This window comes from Oncorhynchus keta, chromosome 4 (assembly GCF_023373465.1).
Source record: "Oncorhynchus keta strain PuntledgeMale-10-30-2019 chromosome 4, Oket_V2, whole genome shotgun sequence".
NCBI lineage: Eukaryota > Metazoa > Chordata > Actinopteri > Salmoniformes > Salmonidae > Oncorhynchus > Oncorhynchus keta.
In genome coordinates this window covers 50,848,098-50,870,037 of record NC_068424.1, presented here as the reverse complement: position 1 = coordinate 50,870,037, position 21,940 = coordinate 50,848,098, and the positions used below count along the sequence as shown (strand labels likewise).

At 40.7% G+C, this 21,940-nt stretch overlaps 1 long non-coding RNA gene across 2 annotated transcripts in view; it reads left to right on the top strand.

Annotated features, from left to right (window-relative positions):
- The window catches only part of LOC118383782 (uncharacterized), a 32,283-nt gene extending 10,356 nt beyond the window's left edge, over positions 1 to 21,927 (top strand). Inside the window, exons 2-4 of one of the 2 annotated variants that reach the window (XR_004825717.2) lie at positions 3,742 to 3,810; positions 17,761 to 17,814; positions 19,783 to 21,927. This is a non-coding gene — a long non-coding RNA (uncharacterized LOC118383782). Of the gene's footprint in view, positions 1 to 3,741; positions 3,811 to 17,760; positions 17,860 to 19,782 lie in introns of both variants that reach the window. The other variant, XR_004825719.2, reaches the window with a different exon arrangement.
- Positions 21,928 to 21,940: the final 13 nt, after the last annotated feature.

The following is a 21,940-nucleotide window of genomic DNA, read 5'->3' as shown; positions in this document are numbered from 1 at the left end:
TGGGTGTCACAGTGCCTCGGTAAAGGGCCCAGAGCAGTCCACTTCACAGACACTGCTGAGATATGCCGCCCACGCCATTCTGTCACGCTCCTCCTAGCCTCGTTTTCTGTTACGAATCGATGGCGGAGATTGCCAGCTATGTTATTTCGCCCTTTACCTCTATCGTGCAGTCGATTCACCTTCTTTCGCCACACAAAATTGAGGCCATATGGAAATGTCTATGTATAATATAGCATTGACAAGGAGAGTATTGTAAATCTGAAGGAAATATACATTTTTATCGCTTATCAGAAAGATTTATTTACGTCAAGGGACAGAATATATTTGAGAGTTTTGATTTGTTGTAATGGTTCTCATCTATAACATCTGATAAAAACAGAATCAAGTCACTGTTATTCAAAAATATGGTAATGATGCAATAGGCTTGTATTAAGTAAGGGATAATCAACGAGGAGTTATGCGTTCTCTGGAAATAATGCACAACGTTTAAGGTGTGTGCCACTGACCTTCTGCAGAGTTCTATTCTTTTCCAGAAACGCATGGAGCCCCGAGTTGATTATCCCACTTATACCACACCTATAATTTAACACATTTGCCAGTAGAACTGTGCTAAACATCCAATGAAGTAGCAATCAAGTTCATTAGATAGTCCCAGTCGGTATTAGATGGAACTTTACCCGCCTGTGGGGAAAACAATCTGTGGTTACCTAGGTTACCCCACCTCACAGCCATTTTCTTGTTGTCTGCTTGTTTGAGTCAATTACAAAACTACATTTAAGAAAAGTACAACATGTCTAAAGATTAATTTTCAGCTCCTGAGCTTCTCGAGACTTTCTCAAGAAAAATGTAATATTGGAAGGATTCCCTGTATTATTGTAAGGATGTCCCTTTTCATGACGGTGCTAGCAGCCATGTGATTGAATGCTAGCTAGCTACCGACCTGAACATTTAGCTAGCCAAGACCAACAACACAAACAAACAGACTATATAGTGAGTGAAGTTGCAAACAGACTATACCAAACAAGTTAAATATCTTACCTGTGATTAAATGTTTTCCACACATAGCTATGTGTAGCCTACTATACACAATCTTGGTATTCTGTCAACAAGCTTCATGAGGTAGTCACCTAGAATGCATTTCAATTAACAGGTGTGCCTTCTTAAAAGTTCATTTGTGAAATGTATTTCCTTCTTAATGCGTTTGAGCCAATCAGTTGTGTTGTGACAAGGGTGGTATACAGAAGATAGCCCTATTTGGTAAAATACCAAGTCCATGTTATGGCAAGAACAGCTCAAATAAGCAAAGAGAAACGACAGTCCATCATTACTCTAAGACACGAAGGTCAGTCAATACGGAAAATTTAAAGAACTTTGAATGTTTCTTCAAGTGCAGTCGCAAAAACCATCAAGCGCTACGATGAAACTGGCTCTCATTGGGACCGCCACAGGAAAGGAAGACCCAGAGTTACCTCTGCTGCAGAAGATAAATTCATTAGCGTTAACTGCACCTCAGATTGTAGCCCAAATAAATGCTTCACAGAGTTCAAGTAACAGATACATCTCAACATCAACTATTCAGAGGAGACTGCATGAATCAATCCTTTATGGTCTAATTGCGAAGAAATCACTACTAAAGAACACCCATAAGAAGAAGAAAATTGCAATGGACATTAGACCGGTGGAAATCTGTCCTTTGGTCTGATGAATCCAAATGTGAGATTTTTGGTTCCAAACTCTGTATCTTTGTGAGACGCAGAGTAGGTGAACGGATTATCTTCACATGTGTGATTCCCACCGTGAAGCACGGAGGAGGAGGTGTGATGGTGTGGGGGTGCTTTGCTGGGGACACTGTCTGTCATTTATTTTGAATTCAAGGCACACTTAACCAGCATGGCTACCACAGCATCCTGCGCGTTATGCCATTCCATCTGGTTTGCGCTTAGTGAGACTATCATTTCTTTTTCAACAGGACAATGACCCAAAACACACATCCAGGCTGTGTAAGGGCCTGACCAAGAAGGAGAGTGATGGAGTGCTGCATGAGATGACCTTACCTCCAAAATCACCCGACCTCAGCACAACTGAGATGGTTTGGGATGAGTTGGACTGCAGAGTGAAGCAGCCAACAAGTGCTCAGCATATGTGGGAACTCCTTCAAGACTGTTGGAAAAGCATTCCTCATGAAGCTGGTTGAGAGAATGCCAAGATTGTGCAAAGTCATCAAGGCAAAGGATGGCTACTTTGAAGAATCTCAAACATAAAATATATTTTGATTTGTTCAACACTTTTTTGGTTACTACATGATTCCATATATGTTATTTCAAAGTTTTGATGTCTTCACTATTATTTTACAATGTAGAAAATAGAGAGAATAAAGAAAACCCCTTGAATGAGTAGGTGTGTCCAAACTTTTGATTGGTACTGTACATTGAACAACACAGCAGATTTTTGGCATGTTTTGTTATTTCTATATTACTAAAAATCAATATGAAATTGGCTCTTTTACAATGGGGGTCTATAAAAAAAGAATGTTTGTTTTCACCAATTTGTGGGTTTGGTCAAGGGGAATTCCTTACTATTACTATGAATATAGACCCAGAGTACAGCTACAGTGGTTGCCTTGGTAACCAAACAAACAGACTTGCTAGCTTAGCTAATCAAATCATCCGTCTTCCTAAATTTTGGCTTGCTATTATGAAAATCGAATTCAACAACGCCAATAATGTTTTCAATTAGATTTTTGCTTTCAAAGGCAGCTCAAACATAGAACATGTAAGAATGTTTGACAACACCGTTGGTTATTACCGTTCATTAGAGAAATAAAAAATGCCCTTCAAGCCAATCAGAAACGAGTAGGCCTAGTCAACAACGCTGTGGCATACGAGTGGAACAACAGTGTAACACTATGATTCTTAAAGCTCATAATGCATATGTGTGGCAAGAGAAAACTACAAAGAACGAATGTGTGCTGCAAGAAAAGACTGGATCTGGGTTAAAAGAACAACTTCATTTTTGACATCTCTAAAGAGTTGTGGTGGGAGGTTGTGTGAGGTGTCAGAATTATTCTCTTTGCTTTACGACAGTTCTGACTTATCCCACTGACTTTGATTCATATTTTCAGTGCAACATAACGTGTGGTGGATGATGGATGATTGCGCAACAGCTTTGATTCCATTACGTTTCCCTCAAAAGCATTGACTGATTGATAGACAGATTCAAAGGAAACGGAAGAGCGATTCAAAGATTCCTACTTCCATATTGAGTTGGGTGTCTTGAAGTATTATACTTTGCCTCAATGGGTTTGGAGTTCTGGTAGAGCAGCACATTTCTGTGTTCATACCTTACTTGCTTTCCAGCATTCGTCAGTAGTTCTGGCTGGAAGGATAGGAATACTGTACTGCCATCTTTGATTTGGGCAAATGGCATCCTTTCAAAATGATCTAGTGTCAGCCGATAAAGGCTGTATGTTGTCATTGTAGATTGTATCTGTATCTTATTAAGTCAGTCTGCATCTTGTTAATTAAGGCAAGGTTTACATTAAGCAAACTCCTTACAAAGACAACATGTGTAGGTCAGGCTTAAGTTTCTTTAGAACATCTAAACGGCATCTGTTTCTGCCTCTGTCCAGCGCATTTGTACCACTGATTATGTTCAATCAATGTGCCTGATGTGTGCTTTTTCTAAGCCTCCCCTCTGCTCCCGACCTTTCACCTATGCCCCCTCTCTCTCTTTGCTGTGCAGGTCAATGTCCCCTTACCGACGCCCATACAGCCACATGCCACACTTCAGCATGCAGACATCCAGTCCCAGGTAAGTCAGTCCCAGGTGCACCCCACAGTGCCCCTCATCCTCTCAGGCTCACCCCCCGGTCCACAGGTCAGACCCGGGGCCCAGCATGCGCCTGCAGCAGGTCACGGAGGACCCCTGACGGCCCGACACCCCAGAGATGGGACTCCAGGCTGGCATGTAGAGAAGTGTTTGAAGTGGGTCTGAGCAGGGCTGTGTTACTTTGCCTTTAATTAGCTCCAGCAGCTGCTGCTTCCTGGTTGAAGGACCCCGGCACACTCCACCACTCCACTGTCTCCCTAATCTCTTACAGGTGACTGTCAGACGCACGTCAACCTACCCGCCATGCAGGACTTAGCTGTCTAACCCCCTCTCACTTAGGTGTTGCTCTGTCAAAGAGAGGAATGCTGAGCTAAACAGTGTTGCTGAGAGGAGTCGCTTCCTAACATATTCCCGCTTTGTTTTGGTTTGTGAGAAACAAAATGGAGGACGCTCACATCTCTAGCTTAGTGACCAGAGAGCGTTTCCAGCCGAGCCAGTGTAAAATTATGCAAATATGTATCCAATTAACCACCATTTTCCCATTATATCGTTGTAGTTGCTCTTTTATCACTCTGTAGAAACATAAGGGGTCTGAATAAAAGGCAAAAAGCGGGGAGAGCTTTCTCCTGATGACAGTAAACGTTCCACTCTGCGTTGCTCGTCTGTGTTTTCGGCTCGGGCAAAGAGATCCTAACTGTTGGAAATTGCACTCTGAGGACTGACAGCTGGAAACTGATCTCAGATTAGAAGCACACACCTCTCTCTCTCTCCCTGCTCTCCTTTTTCACTCCCAAGTTGGCGGATTGCTCCTTAAAAACTCCACCAGAGATGAAAAAAGAGAGACTTCACAGTTGGCTTTGGCATACGAATGCCCTGGACTCATTAAATTAATGGGGGCCAGATTCCCCTTACTGAGCGTGCACCGATGCCCTTTGAGTTTGCTGGGGCTAGAGGGTGTGCAGCACTTTGAAAGCTGTGACCGGCATATTGAACCCGTTTTAATAGAACCCTTTGGAAGCTCCTGGTAGGATGCGCAGTAACTCCTCGCCTTTAAGTTCCCGCACCTCTCTGTGTGATCTCGTCAGATAGCCGCTTCAGCCTCGGATAGGGCCCAAACCGGGGAAGGGGGTGCAGGCGAGGCAAATTAGACCAGCGGTGTCCGTATCTCAGCCGAGGCCATTCTTTCCCGGAGACGTGAGTCCTTGAGAAGGGGTGCAGTGCAGTGCTTTGATGTGGAAAGTTACCCGGTGTATTACTCTGAAACAGGAGGCTTTAAGAGAGATTCAGTGGGATTCCCTTCAGGGAACAGCGGGGGAGTATGGCCTATCGTTGGTCAATTGTGCATACAGTGCTGATTTAATTACACCAGTGTCTCCTCTGCTGCTCAGACTGTACTGTACAGGTCAGGAGGACTCCATGACCATTATGACTGTCATCGCCCATTCAACGTGACGACACAAAGCCAAATCATTCCACAATAAGGGGTGAATGTCAAGAATGCAGAGAGGGGTTCATAAAGAGGGCTCTGTGGGAAACGACAACAAAGGTGGAGACTCTGGTAGCACAGAAAATAGCATGTAATAGTTTTGAATGGTAATCTATGCCTATGATGCACAAAGAATCCACGACACAAAGGACAAAAGTAGGACTTAAAAAAATAAGAATTTAAACGTGTGAATTTTGCATATGTGCCCAACAGCTGAAAGATGTGTGGATAAAAAAGCAAAGAAGGCTGCATGCTCATTTGCATAACAAAAACTCCCCTTAAGTACTAATAAGCCACCCTTAAGGTTAATCGCAACCAGGAATACTGATGTTAAGATAAGAGTAGAAAAATATGAGATAACTCTCTTTGGCTGCAATGAAGATATTACTCTTTGAACTGATTGAGCACTCAGTGATTTTGCTATTGATATAAGCATTAGGCAACAGCTAGCAAGCCCAAAAGCATTCCCGACTATTTCCTGGGAGGAGGCTGAAAGCGCACTATAATATAATGATTATCTTCCTCTGATTCTCCATTCAGTGCTGTGGTGTCACTATGACTACCTGAGATGCTATTGAACACAGCACCGCCGAATAGAAAAGCATCCCTCACAATGAAAGAAGATTACCCATAGCCGGGGAATGAGGTGGTGCTCCTTATTCAGGCAGGCTGAAATATCCTTTAAACACCCCCTAATAAGACAAGTAGCGGGCATACGCCACAGACAGACAGACAGACAGACAGACAGACAGACAGACAGACAGACAGACAGACAGACAGACAGACAGACAGACAGACAGACAGACAGTAGTGTAAATACCCCAGACAGACAGTGAGAAGAGGGGATCCAACTGGGGAGCCCACTGAAAAAAACATATCTACTGAGGCTAGAAGTGGCTGACTTATGTTGCCAAGCACGAGCAGAGTGAGATACATATCCAACTACTGCATCCCTTATCTGTTAGCATCTGTATGAGACAGAAACAAAACAGCACCATACCATAGGACCCTTCTTTGACAACCATGTTTGGCTGCTAGGATTTGATTCTCATACCCCAGCCTTGACAGTAATGATTTCATAAAGGCTTAGATTTTTTGGCTCGATCACTGTGGCTACAATATTGCTGGATCTCTCGTACTCATGAGTGATTCTATAAGCAGAGTACATTTCACTGCTGTGGTGGCTGATACTTACATGTCTCGCACTCTCAAGTGTGGCGGTAATTTATGCTCTCGCCAGCTCCCATCATCTTGATGCGATTCACACACTGACAAGAATCCATCTCCTTGGTATCTGGCAACAAAGAGGGTTGGGGGAGGGGAGAGAGACGGGTGCAGATATTTTGTGATCACCGCTGACACAGTCAGAAAGGGAGGGAGAGGGTTACAAGGCAGATAGAGATCATGCGAATGCCTAACCTGGCTAAGTCTATTCCAAAGTGCACCCTTCCTTTCCTCCCTGCCACATACACAGTCTAAACAGATTCTCTTACACCCACACACACAAACACACACACACACACACACACACACACACACACACACACACACACACACACACACACACACACACACACACACACACACACACACACACACACACACACACACACCGTGACATTGGTGCACAAGAATACAAAAACATCCCTTAAGCACACTGCAGCTCCCTTTCACTGAAACTGGAGTGCAAAGGTACATTCCTTGCTCTGGACGGTTGGTTTCCTGCTTATTCTGTTTGTTTGAGTGTGTTTAATTAGCTCACTGTAATTCTGATTGAAGACATGAGAATCTATGGGGACTCGTGGTAGTCCATGTATGTCCTCCTCCTCAAGAATGCAACTGAAACACTCTTGGGATAAAATACATTTCTGAAAAAAGTTTTCAAATATTTCTCATTTCTTTTTATCTTTTAAAATAGATTAATGTGATGTGGGCTGTGTACAATCATTCTCAAAACGAAAATAAAACACCTCAAGATTTGCTGCCAATGTGAGCAGACTTCTTTCTCCAATAGTTTTCACAGAAAGAGAAAGAGATAGAGAGAAAGAGAGAGAGAGAGAGAGAGAGAGAGAGAGAGAGAGAGAGAGAGAGAGAGAGAGAGAGAGAGAGAGAGAGAGAGAGAGAGAGAGAGAGAGAGAAATAGAGGTATAAACTCTTCAAAGATAAGTATTATTTAGAGACTACGATTCATTTGGCAGCTTATATTTTCAGCCCCCAAAAAGCTCAAGCTAGTCCGAGGCATACTGTGGGTTGTTTTCAGCTGCATCGAAGAGAAAAAATGTGGCTTGGTCCGAGGCCCCCAATCCCCACTCCCCTTTTCAAAGACGGACCTTTTTTCAGCTCCTAGTGGTCTTTGCACATTGGTGTGGTGACTATGTGCTTCACAGGTGGGAGTCTGCCTCCATCGAATAAGCCAGTTCACTAAGGACGGGATTTGGCGCTGTTATTTTTCTATTAGGGAAGAATTATGCTAAGCCTTCAGAAGCCATCTTTGTGTTGCTATGGCAGCCCATATTTCCTGCCGGGTTGCGACCTTGAATGACTACAGTGCAAAGCCAAGTAGCACCGAGATCCTTTGAGGATTAGGAAACGTGGGGCTCATAGTTATGCAAAACACCTCAGATATGATTGAACCTTGAAAGGCTGAATGACAAGTTTATTGAGATCGCCGCTCTTTTCATCTGATCATTGTCAGTCGAACGTTCCCAATCACATGGCATTCGTTGATCTGCAGCTTTTCCGCTTGCTTCTGTCTAGGTCAGATCTGTCTGATAGACATTTGCGGGGCTTTTCATTTATCCAGAAACCCAATAGCCGTATACTTCATATTAATCAGTTGTGTCTTTAACAAGATGAATCACATAATGATATTGATGCAAATCAATAAATATCTTGATCACAAAAATTGCCTAACATCTGATGGCATATCCATCACTTTGCTCAATAAAACAGTTGCATTTCAATGGATATTTCCTCTGATGCAGAGATTGTAGTGCAGCTGTAGGCTAGGCTACTGTGGCCCTGGAGAGCTCTGGTGTAAAGCTTTACATTATTCATATTTCAAATGCATTTCAATCAATACCCCTACACTAAAGAAACATCTAAAAATGATTTTGACATTTGAGTTGTGTTTTTACTGCTTTACTCTAAATTTGAATCTTAACATTAGTTTTGATGCGTACGCAACTGGAATCTGTATCAATATATATGTTTTTCAAATGTCTTATAATTTCACTAGTGTTTTAAAGCCAGCCTTCAAAGTCTCAAATGAATATTTTCAAGAGAGATGTATAGACAGCAACTCAAAGCTGACACAGGGATGGGGCTTTGAACATACGAGATTGACACTATTGTGGTCACAAAGCACAACAGGAGACTACTTTGAAGAGGAAAGTGCTTTGGGTATCAGATATCGCCTTGGAAATAGTGTCCGAAGATAAGCTCAAGTATTAGACCTGTTGAATCGGCATACTACTTAGGACAAGAGAAACAAGGCTTGAGTATAAAGCTACTTCCTTGACTACCCCCGACTGGAGATCTGGAAAGGTCAACACTTTAACTTCAGAGTTTAAACCCAAGATTAGCTAAAACCCAATGTTTTATCAGAGGTTTAGTTTCTCCACACTACCTACCAGGACTCAGGAGGGAGATGGGACTTGCTATGCAAAAAAAACATGACAACTTAGACAAACTAGACAGGAGTTTTTACAAAATAAAGCGCTGCTATCAGAGGAAAGTCTTGTCGTTGGCTTGGGAATTGATCAGTTTCAAGCTCAAGCTGTGTCCTTGTCAGTTGACGGGTCTGTAGAAGATGTTACACTTTCAGACTATGCCTATGCCTTGTCAATGTGGACGCTTGAGGAGTAGAAACAAACTCTAAACACTGTTTTGCGCGACACTAGCCACTCTCATCAACACGATTTCGACAAAATGTGTCAGTCACCCATCTCCCCTAGCAACCTAATCAATCTCTGAGGTCCCGACAGGAAGTAGGACTGTGAATACAGCTCTCTGTGTTTCTGTTCCTCAACCTTCTGCCATAAAATGGTTCTATAGTCTTTCTGTCAGTGTTCGGTTAGGTTTGACAAAAGTGACATTCACATATTGGGTTGTTCTGTTGTCACAGTCGTGCCTGGCTTAAAGTGCTCTCAATGTGAGGTTTGGTCCGCTTTGATGTCAGGGTCTCCAGAGACCTGGTTTGAGCATGCTATCTGCGTCAACTGTTCTCTCCCAGCCTATCCTGAAAAGAGTGACACAAGAACTGCCAGAGCAGAGATTGACTCTTTCATTTCCTACTGACTACAAATGAAGGATGCTCAGAAAGTAAATTCAGGGGGTGCCAAGCATACATTCACGCACAAACACACAGAAGTCACTAACTTTTGTTAATATTTTCTGCAACTAAGAAAAACTGCTGTATTTAACATTAGACTATTATCTCACCGTAACATTCTGTTTACAATGCTATGTGGCACACAGGAGGCTGCCGAGGGGAGGACGGCTCATAATAATGTCCGGAATGGACATATGGAATGGCATCCATGTGTTGGATACCATTCCACCTATTCCGCTCCAGCCATTACCAACTTCTTGTGATGTGGCAACATCCACCACTTCCAAAATCAGACAACAAATTATGTTGGGAGACAGATTCTACAGTAACATGATTATTTTTCCAAGCATCTCTAAAATCTATGTCATACAGTTACAGGTCTAACGCAGCCATTTTTATATCAATGTCAAATCATTTCTGGGTAGGGGCGCAACTTTGGTTTTAGAAGTGTGGGGGGTGTAATGTATTTTTAATTTTTTAAATGTATCTGGTTGGATAAACACTCTAAACAGCCTACCCGACCGCTCATAGGCGTCCGCCTGGTCCAAAAGAAAACTGTCGCCTCATTTTGTATCACATTCCAATTATAAAACTGGAGGGACAAAAATGCAATTTCCTATCCCTTGTCCCCTGTGAAAGTTGCGCCCTTGTTTCTGGGTAACAATTAAGTACCTTACTGTGATAGTTACATTAAAATGGGCTAAATTTATTTTGAGCAAAAAGATTTTTCTCAAGCAATAATTTTGCTAGGATTGTCTGGGAGTGGTCTGAGTGGGAAGGGAAAATTGAAAATGAGCTGTTAGAGGTTTGGAACTATTTGTTATTGGTATATTAACCAATTTACCACATGTTGTATTTGACCAATAACATTTTGATTTGACTTGATTTGGTGATGTCACCATGGAAAGCTGAAACTCCCATGCAAACCTGCTGATCAGGAAATAACACTGACTATAATGTTTCACACTTTTAGAGTGTTAGTTTCATTAACTGTTGTACAATATGATACAAATCACAGAAAACACGTAATTTTCACTGGACTGGACCTTTAATGTTGTAATCACTAATCAGGTATGAATTCACTGTTATGCCCCAAAAGTGTCACATTTTGATAAAACATAAAATATCAAACTCTAAATAACAAAGATGCTATGGTATTCCCAATGCTAGTCATGTAAGCTTATCCGTTCCCCTGTCACAAGGACGAAATGAGAGCATCCTTGCAAAGAAAACCTAATTCCATAATATTGATTATTTATTCATTCATTGAAATGGTAGGAATATGGGCTAGTTGGCCTATTTGATATACCGTCACAAGTTGCTATTCACTCATCACTCATTAGATAACGTGCATCTTAACTGGATTTACAATTTTAGGAAGAAAAGGCTTGATTAATAAATATCTGGTAATCATGTTATATGCCTGTAAAGTCACGAACAAATCCCTCGCGCCCCCCTGCAACGCAAGGCTCACCTGAGATGCAACCTGAGCACCACGTGACGTCTGCCCTTCATACCTTCGCACAATGAGAATTGGCATTAGCGGGGATTAAAGAAGAATATTTCAATTTACCGCAGGAATTTACCTGACAGTGCCAAAATAATTATCCGCCCTTCATGAAAAACCGAATTATGGGAACCCCAAAGACAGACATCTGAAATTGGGGTGAAGAGTATTTAAAAATGGCTGTCAGTCAAATAACTAGGGAATTTATCTTATTAATGTAAATAATTAAACGAATGATTATTGGCTAAATAAGGGCTTGGGACCCCTTTTTGTCCATATGTGATTGAGGGTAAAACAACAACAAAATATTCGGCTATCCTTTCGAATTTAAAAGGGACGGGTTTTTGCCTTGGTCATGTGTGTTACATCGTTATATATTTCATATTCCGTACAATGACAGTCCTCCACCATTTCATACCATATTTCTTGCAACTTCGGTTTAAAAAGTAGCCTATTTGTGCTGGTATATCACAATACCACGTTTTAACTTAGGCTAAATTACAATTATGTTGTTGTTTTTTAGAGGGGGTGAGATAGATGTAGTTATGTTATATGAATTTAGCAATTCATCTATTTGAAGAATTATTTAATATTTTGCGACAGGAAGACGGTTTACTTTTGTAAACCAAATTAGGGATTATACAACAATTGACTGATATAATAGTACGTGTGTAGCCTATGTAGGTTATAGGCTAAACTTAGATATGCCGATAGACAGAGCCATGCACCAGGCCATCAGCAATGCTTCAATTACCTCACATGGCGGTTATATGCAGCTATATTTACACTGGTCAAGGAACAGAGAAGTTAAAGGTCACTGTTTCGTTACTTTGTAGGTCATGTTATAATACAGCCTATAATGTCTGTCGTCAGTGGCCTATGTAAAATATATATATATATATATACATTTGAGGTGAATAAAGTACATGCATTAGTTTAGAGACTATGACAATACGCCAAACGTAAAACAACAATCTCTTCAAATTGTGTTTACATTTAGATGATCAATCTTATCATACATTGATGTGTGGCAGGTGTCCTAAAAGTTATGCATTTGTAGCGGATATTGTGCCTTTTACACCTGTTGAACACAGATTGTAGGCCTAATAAAATAATGCCACATTTAGAAATATTAGCAGACATACTGTCTGTCCTGTTAGATAATGTAGACAATTTCCCTCGTATGACAGATAGTTTTCCATGTAATTGAACATGTATTATAATTGCCTATTTAGGTACTAACTTTGATTATTTATTTGTCTTTCTTATTTTATTTCTTAGACTGGCAATAATATAGCCGACCCATAACAAAAAAGTCGGAAGCCTAATTTCATATAGCCTAACGATTTCTAAAACGGATATCTCTATTCAAGAGAAGTAAACACTGAATTAAGAAAACATTGTGAGAGTGCGCATTCAGGTTATGGTTTGACTTACCAAACTCCAGATCGAAGTAATGATAATAACCTTCCACGAATGCATGGTCCGGACTGAGAAAATAATGTAGGCCGATAAGCTAAACCCCTACTGAAAGTAACTTGTCAACGAAACCTGTAATACTTCAGATCGTTGAGTTTGTGTGATTTAAATGATTTTGACGGCATATGACAATTTATCCAACTAACGTTTTCAGTGACAAATTGGGATATGCTGCTAATTCACAGTAGCCAAAAGTTTTCACACACTTCGGAAATCATAGAGACTGATATAAAATGGTATTCGTCACATGCTTCATAAACAACAGGTGTAGACTAACAGTGAAATGCTTCATAAACAACAGGTGTAGACTAACAGTGAAATGCTTCATAAACAACAGGTGTAGACTAACAGTGAAATGCTTACATATTGGCCCTTCCCAACAATGCAGAGAAAAATAGAGAAATAATCAAATAAAACACTAGGAATAAATACACAATGAGTAATAATAACGTGGATATATTATATACATAGGGTACGAGGTAATTTAGTTAGATACATACATAGAGTTAGGGGTAAAGTGACTAAGCAACAGGATAGATAATAAACAGTAGCAGCAGCGTATGTGATTAGTCAAAATAGTTAGCGCACTCCACACGATTAAAATATCCAAAACATGTCTTCTCCATAACTCGTTGTGTCGCAAAAAGTAACATTAGGCTATATTTATATATCTGACGAAATATTGTGTCTATTAATCTCGAAATTGCAGAACTGTGTGATTCTCTGATTGTGAAATGATTAATAGACACCATTGAATAGGCGATAGCCGGAGCCTTACCTAACCTGCTGACTACATTCACAGGTGTGTTTTGGCGGACATGGCTCGTCCCTCGGGGGTGAAGCTCTCTTTAGGACACTTTAGCAAAACCAAAAGGAAGTTACAATGGGATTTATTCAAGGCTCCTGAAGTGTTCTCCACATATCGCCCCGAGAAGGCCCCTTTTCACTAGAAGGCGATGCACCACTTCAGCATTTATGTCCGGCAGAAAAAGATGAGGCCCTCCTCTATCCCATGTAAACACGGCGCTATGCATTGTGTAAATTACGTGGATTAGCCCCCTTTTGTTGCAAGAACACTGGACCTCAATGTACACACAGGAACTGATTCAAACCTCCCCCAAAGCCATTTGGCCTTAACTGACAAAGTTAAGGAAGCGTTACATCCATATCACTGCACGAATATTTTTACCGGAAATAGGTCGTCAAAAGGTACCTGATATTGTTGAATATGAGTTGTTTTCGGTGTCTGGAAAAGGCTGGATTGTGATGTGAAGGATAAAAATGTGACTTCTGACTTCACCTTTGAAGCATCGGTGAGAGTAGGATACATTCAGGATACATACATTTTGGTTGCCACCCCGAAATTGAAATGACTTTATATTAAGGCAATTTCCGGGTTTGTGCCCTGAAATGGCCTTACCTTATTTTCTATCATTTCAATTACAAAGCAATTATTTAATTGTTCACACGAATACTATTTAGGCTAGAGTACGCCATAGAAGCAATGTGTATAATTATATTGATCAATGCAACAACTGCTTAACAATTGTTATAAGTCTACAATGCGATAACAAAGTCTATATTAAATAGAAGGGGGATCGAATAATAAATGGTACTAGAACCTCATGCATTCCAAAGATGAGTACGGCAAATTGTTCCGAAATTAGTTCAATATTCGTTCATCAAGAAGAGGGTTATGGGAATAAATGTTTCCGTGGTGACCCTGATTTTGCGTGCGTTTTCCTATTTCTCCTATTTCAGTTGGACTAACTTTTATTGAATATTAACCTAACGTTTTAAACTATGTTAACTTTATAGGCATAAAGCCTAATGACTTCTTAGACGTATTACAGTTTTGTTGATGCCTTAGCCGAAAGCTAATACTCGACAAACAAGTATTTGTTTGATTGATGGCTCACTAAATGTGAATGGTACACATTTCAGAGGCCGAGAAGTTATTCGATTTTGTTACAGAACATCTCTCAAATATACGTGCCTTAATTACCTTTAAAGAGTATCATTTTTTGTTGTTGCTGAAAAGACACAACACGAAAATAAGTCTCAGGGCATCACTGTATATAAATAAAATAATGTATATATTAAGCTATAGGGACTGGCTAAATGATGTGTGTGTTAGAAATGTGTTCTCAAATTGTGCAAAAGGTCAAGTTAGCTTTTTAGTTGTAAAGTTTCTTGCATCTGACCTAGACCCTGAACATACCTTATCATGTGTTTGCCTATACATATACACATACAATGTACACATACATACAATGTACACAATGTACATGCCTTGTTATAAATGTAAAAAATGGGAAAATAATTATTGATTCATTGTGTGTCTCACGTGTTGGACTGTTTAATATCCTGAAATGTCTCTGATGTTGTGTTTTTTTTTTTACAATGTGTTATATAATAAATGTAGCTTCACAACTGAGTTTCAGTCCCCACTTACTTCTATGATTGAGGTCTGAAAGAGTGTGGCAGAAAATGATTGAAAGCCAGCAAGGCACTGAGAAATTAATTTGAGATAAGACATCACAATTAGTGGAAGTGTGCCTAATAAATGACATTACTTCATTTCTAATCATTTTACATGGAGGATTTGAAGCCAGCTAAAAAAAACGTATATAAGATGATATAATGACAACAAAATAACCACTTGATAACATTAATCTAACATGTTTATTTGAATGCTTTAATTTTTTAAAATGTGTTGAATGTTGTCTTGTAATTATAGGGCGTTCGGCATTGTATAAGTTATTCGTGATTTTGAGTGATTTAAACAGTGATTAACTGAACAGCTCCTTTTGTTTACCTTTCGATTGATGTAAAAAAAAAATAAGTAAAATGGAAACGTTTCTTTCTCATTCACTCCTTTTCAAATACTATGTCAAATTTAGTCATGTCAAAATAAAAACGACCAGTTAGAAATTTAAGTTTTATAAAAATACGATTTTTCTATAAGTCAAAAGGCACGGAAATCGTCTGAATTTGGATAGTGGTTCGAAATTGTCCTCTAAGCGTAAACACGGTCCACAGTAGCAAGGTACGAAATTAAAAAGATATAAAACAATAAGATAATGGAATAGTTTTAGAGCAGAACGTCTTGCCTTGACGAAATGTGACAGAAACGTTTCACTGGTTGTTTGTTTTGCGTCAGACGTACGGGAGTCAATCACATTTCACAGCAGTTATTGCCTCTTCTACGCACCTGTGACCTATGAAAACTTGACTTCAGGTGTGCAAAAGTTCATATATGTAGAGAAGATAGTCCATGATTTTTTAAACTGAACGAATTAGTAATGTTTTTCCCAAAAATAATCATTTATATGGACGTAATTGACCGCATTAACTAAGTAATGTATCAGTATGCGGTTTAACGTAGGAATGAAATGCAAATGAATACGAAAAATGAATCAGATCTTGACCTCATAATGTGTAGGCTGTATAATGTTAACACGTAGGCCTATTACTAGAAAACGTGCTTCTTTGTGAACCTGTCTCTTACCTGTCAATCCAACTTGGTGGACTGAAATGTGTTACCCCTCCTTATTGACTGAATTTGTGCTTTCTTCTAGTCTAAATTGTAAAGACATAATGATCTATGGTGTAATCCTAAACCAGAATGCATTGATAAAAGTGACCACCAGAACCTAGTGTTAATATTCATAAAACATTTTCAATGATTTTATTCAATTATGTTGATGCATATTTTACAAATTATTTTGAGTATTTCATTCATTTTGTCTCGGTGCCTGTCGGGCATTTAACTAAGGAATGCAGGCCTAACTTTCACTAAGGAATGCAGGCCTAACTTTCACTAAGGAATGCAGGCCTAACTTTTACTAAGGAATGCAGGCCTAACTTTCACTAAGGAATGCAGGCCTAACTTTCACTAAGGAATGCAGGCCTAACTTTCACTAAGGAATGCAGGCCTAACTTTCACTAAGGAATGCAGGCCTAACTTTCACTAAGGAATGCAGGCCTAACTTTCACTAAGGACTGCAGGCCCAACTTTCACTAAGGAATGCAGGCCCAACTTTCACTAAGGACTGCAGGCCCAACTTTCACTAAGGAATGCAGGCCCAACTTTCACTAAGGACTGCAGGCCTAACTTTCACTAAGGAATGCAGGCCTAACTTTCACTAAGGACTGCAGGCCCAACTTTCACTAAGGAATGCAGGCCTAACTTTCACTAAGGACTGCAGGCCTAACTTTTACTAAGGAATTCAGGCCTAACTTTTACTAAGGAATGCAGGCCTAACTTTCACTAAGGAATGCAGGCCTAACTTTCACTAAGGAATGCAGGCCTAACTTTCACTAAGGAATGCAGGCCTAACTTTCACTAAGGAATGCAGGCCTAACTTTCACTAAGGAATGCAGGCCTAACTTTTACTAAGGAATGCAGGCCTAACTTTCACTAAGGAATGCAGGCCTAACTTTCACTAAGGAATGCAGGCCTAACTTTCACTAAGGAATGCAGGCCTAACTTTCACTAAGGAATGAAGGCCTAACTTTCACTAAGGAATGCAGGCCTAACTTTCACTAAGGAATGCAGGCATAACTTTCACTAAGGAATGCAGGCCTAACTTTTACTAAGGAATGCAGGCCTAACTTTCACTAATGAATGCAGGCATAACTTTCACTAATGAATGCAGGCATAACTTGAACATCTATACACTTGAAAACAATCTCTTCAAATCAGCTGCAATGATGAAACCGTTCATAAAGGACCATGTCAGATTTGAGTTGCTGTATGATTCACAAGAGACATGCTTCCTGCTGCTGTGATGCAGTGAGCAGTGAATATGTATTAATCAAGCATGTATCCTGGATGGATACATGATCATTATATACGGTTCATTCATAAAACTCACTGCCAATGTTAATTTATCATATTTTACATTTGTTTTGCCAAACAGGTAAATAGCCTACACCACAAAACCCAGAAAACATGCACCACATAAACCATACGAATCCAGTTTTAGGAAAAAGCCTCAATATTATTTCCACCTGAAAGCATGACCTGACATTCGTGTATGATTCTAAACCAAAGCTGTCATTGTTGTGTCTTTTCCAGGCTGCCGACTGATTTAATTGGGCTGTATTTTACTTTGTGTGTAGGACGAGCCAACAGAACATCTGACCATGGAGCTTGCCAGGCAGTGGATCCTACAGGTCTGCAATCACAGAGAAATCATATCATTTTCCATCCATATTAAGGTAGAGAGATTGCCAAAATGTTTGTTGTCAAATGCACATCATACGCTTGGCGGGAATGGGCAAAAGAATTAGAATGGAATTTCAATCAATACATATCCTTCTCAGGTCAACAAATGGGCTAGATAGATTGTTACGGAGCGGATGGTGTAAAATGGAGAGAGACAACTAAGAGGACACTCGTCTCAAGGTAAGCCATCCATCTACTTTTAGACGAGTGTCCTCTTAGTTGCCTCTCTCCATCCCCTCTGTAAAAGTCTCTCTAGCCCAAGGCTGGACAATGACCAGGGGGAGAGAGAGGACAGGCTGTACAATTACGCTTGAGATCAGACTAGAGACTCATCTTAGAATAGGACATCTGGTAGAGAAGGATCTGTGTGACATCAGAAAGATACGGTGGCAGCGATAGCAACACGTTACAGTGGCATCATTTCAGACTAACTACAGGGGAGGAACTACAGTAAATTACATTGCACTAGACAGGTGATTGTAGGCTTCGGCATAGTACTTAACATTACAAAATCGGTACAAGCAAAAACTTCACATTTAAAGTGACAAGTGGTGCATAACTGTTAATAATAATAATAATAATAATAACTGCAACTTTTTACACTTTTTACATGGTAATTACATACATATTTAGTTACATTAATAGAGGGCTAATTAAATGGCAAAGGTGCCTGCAGGGATGAAGTCATTAGGGTGGAGGGGACTATAATATCATATAAGAGAAGGGGAATATTCCTACCCTGTCAGAAAGAGCTACCACTGAATAGGTCAAATGGGAAAAAGCTGCTGAAGATGATGAGGGTGAGAAGAGAGGGTAACCCTTCGGCCGTGTGAGGTAATGTCGTCCTAATGTAAGTGAAGCCAAGGTGAGGAGGCAGGTAGGATGGAGAGGAACGATTGGCCTGGCACAGACCAGGTGGATTGATATGCCCTCTTACACAGAATAAAATAGGAAGATTATTTCATTGTCACGTTGTGTAGTTCATATGCCAAATCACTGTTAATCATTTACATGCATTTGTACCCAAGTGTGTATGACAATGTGTGTGTCTGTGCTTGTGTATGAATGCCCATATGTGTGCCAGTGTATGTGTTACTGTGCATGCGTGTATGCCTATGTGTTGTCTGTCCATTAGTAAAGTTAAAAACCGTGTTGGAGGAGCCACGTCCCCTGAACACACCAGGCTCCATTCTAGCAGGAGCACGTTCAAATGTTCAAATTTTACTCTACACTCCCCCCCCCTCACTTTTGTCCTAAGAGGGCAATTAAGGAAACAAACGTTTTCCCCCAGATTAGCTGACTGCCAGCTTTGCATACTAATGTAATGCCAAGTGGTTACAAATAGTGAGTGCTCTAATTACCGGCACTGTTTTCAATCAGAAATTGCTCAATTTCCCAGGATGAGGTCTCCATGGCTGGAGGGAAAAAAACACAACCTGACAGAAGCAAGAGACAATCATCATCTGTGTGTGTGGAGTGTGTATATCTCTGTGTGTGTGGAGTGTGTACATCTGTGTGTGCATATGTGTATGTGTGTGTGTGTATATCTGTGTGTGGAGTGTGTATATCTGTGTGTGTGTGTGTGTGTGTGTGTGTGTGTGTGTGTGTGTGTGTGTGTGTGTGTGTGTGTGTGTGTGTGTGTGTGTGTGTGTGTGTGTGTGTGTGTGTGTGTGTGTGTGTGTGTGTGTGTGGAGTGTGTATATCTGTGTGTGTGTGTATGTGTGTAGTGTGTATATCTGTGTGTGTGTGTGGAGTGTGTATATCTGTGTGTGCGGAGTGTGTATATCTGTGTGTGTGTGTGGAGTGTGTATATCTGTGTGTGTGTGTGTGTGTTTGTGTGAGCGTGTTTGTGGCCTTGTGTGACTGTGAGTGTGTGTATGCAAATAAGTTCATCTGCCTTTCTGTGTATGCAACAGACGCAGGCAGGCACAGCCCTCTCCATCACTGGTGCCCCTGACAACACAGGAAATGGATCCCACCCGGTGGCAGCCTCAGCCTTCACACTATTTAGCACCACAATTATCCCCCATTCATTCACAGGCTGGATGAACCATATAAGGCCAACTGTGATTCAGCGATGATCAGCGCAATGTGAAACCACGGGTCTGGCCTGGCAATTTGATGTAATTGTGCTGCTGTGATCTTCTGTAGTAGGTGAGACACCTCCTTTATTGTGCCATTCTACTGGAAGGAGAGAATTGGAATGGAGTCTTTGATTTTAGGTGGACACAGTCATAATATCTGTAAGAAGTACAATGGTGTAGCATATCGTGGGTGATCAAACAGAGTAGGGGAAAATGAACAGTGATGTAAAGTACTTAAGTAAAAAATACTTTAAAGTACTACTTACGTCTTTTTTGGGGGTATCTGTACTTTACTACCTTTCAAAAAGTTAGGGGTCACTTAGAAATTTCCTTGTTTTTGAAAGAAAAGCACCTTTTTTTGTCCAGTAAAATTGATCAGTAAAATTGATCAGAAATACAGTGTAGACATTGTTAATATTGTAAATGACTATTGTAGCTGGAGACAGCAGATTGTTAATGGAACGTCGACATAGGTGTACATAGGACCATTATCAGCAACCATCTCTCCTGTGTTCCAATGGCACATTGTGTTAGATAATCCAAGTTTATCATTTTAAAAGGCTAATTGATCATTAGAAAACCCTTTTTGCAATTATGCTAGCACAGCTGAAAACTGTTGTTCTGATTAAAGAAGCAATAAAACGGGCCTTCTTTAGACTAATTGAGTATCTGGACCATCAGTATTTGTGGGTTCGATTACAGGCTCAAAATGGCCAGAAACCAAGTACTTTCTTCTGAAACTCGTCAGTCTATTCTTGTTCCGAGAAATTAAGGTTTTCCATGCGAGAAATTGCCAAGAAACTGAAGATCTCATACAACGCTGTGTACTACTCCCTTCACAAAACAGTGCAAATGGTCTCTAACCAGAATGGAAAGAGGAGTGGGAGGCCCAGGTGCACAACTGAGCAAGAGGACAAGTACATTAGAGCATCTAATTTGAGAAACAGACACCTCACAAGTCCTCAACTGGCAGGTTCATTAAAGTACCCGCAAAACACCAGTCTCAATGTCAACAGTGAAGAGGCGACTCCGGGATGCTGGCCTTCTAGGGAGTGACGGTTGCTGATAATGGGCCTCTGTATGTCTATGTAGATATTACATTAACAAAACTGCCGTTTCCAAGCTACAATAGTCATTTACAACATTTCCTGACACACAAAAGTACTCGTTACATTTCGAATGCTTAGCAGGACAGGAAAATGGTCCAATTCACACACTTATCAAGAGAACATCCCTGGTCATCCCTACTGCCTCTGATCTGGCAGACTCACTAAACACAAATATTGCATTTGTAAATGATGTCTGAGTGTTGGAGTGTGCCCTTGGCTATCGGTAAATATAAAAAAACAAGAGAATGGTGCCATCTGGTTTGCTTAATTTAATATAAGGAATGTGAAATTATGATACTGAAGTGTATTTTAGTAATTACATTTACTTTTGATACTTGAAGGGATACTTCAGAATTTTTGCAATGAGCCCCTTAATCTACTTCCCCAGAGTCAGATAAACTTATGGAGACCATTTTTATGTCCAGTATGAAGGAAGTTAGAGGTAGTTTGACGAGCCAACGCTAACTAGCGTTAGCACAATGACTGGAAGTCTATGGGTATCTGCTAGCATGCTAATCTCGGTTGGAATGGAGGTAGGGCAAGGAACGAACATCCTCCCACCACCATGGTCATGGGGAGCTGTAGGGACGGCACAGAGCACAGTGAACCCGGTGACCTTTAGCTAATGGAGGTCTGGCCTCTGATCAATGCACTGAGAGACTGACAGAGGCCATCTTGCCCTTTCACTGAGAGATGGGATGGAGGGGACAGAGGGGGACGGAGGGCGGCAGCCAACAGGCGCGCCATGCAGCCATCGACCCTGCCAGTCTCCCATCCTGTGGGTGACAGCTGTGCCAGCGGGCCTGGGGATGGTAATGTCAAGATGCCACTCTGCCCTGCCACCAAGGAAGGACAGCCAACCTCTCAGTCTCTGTGCTGTA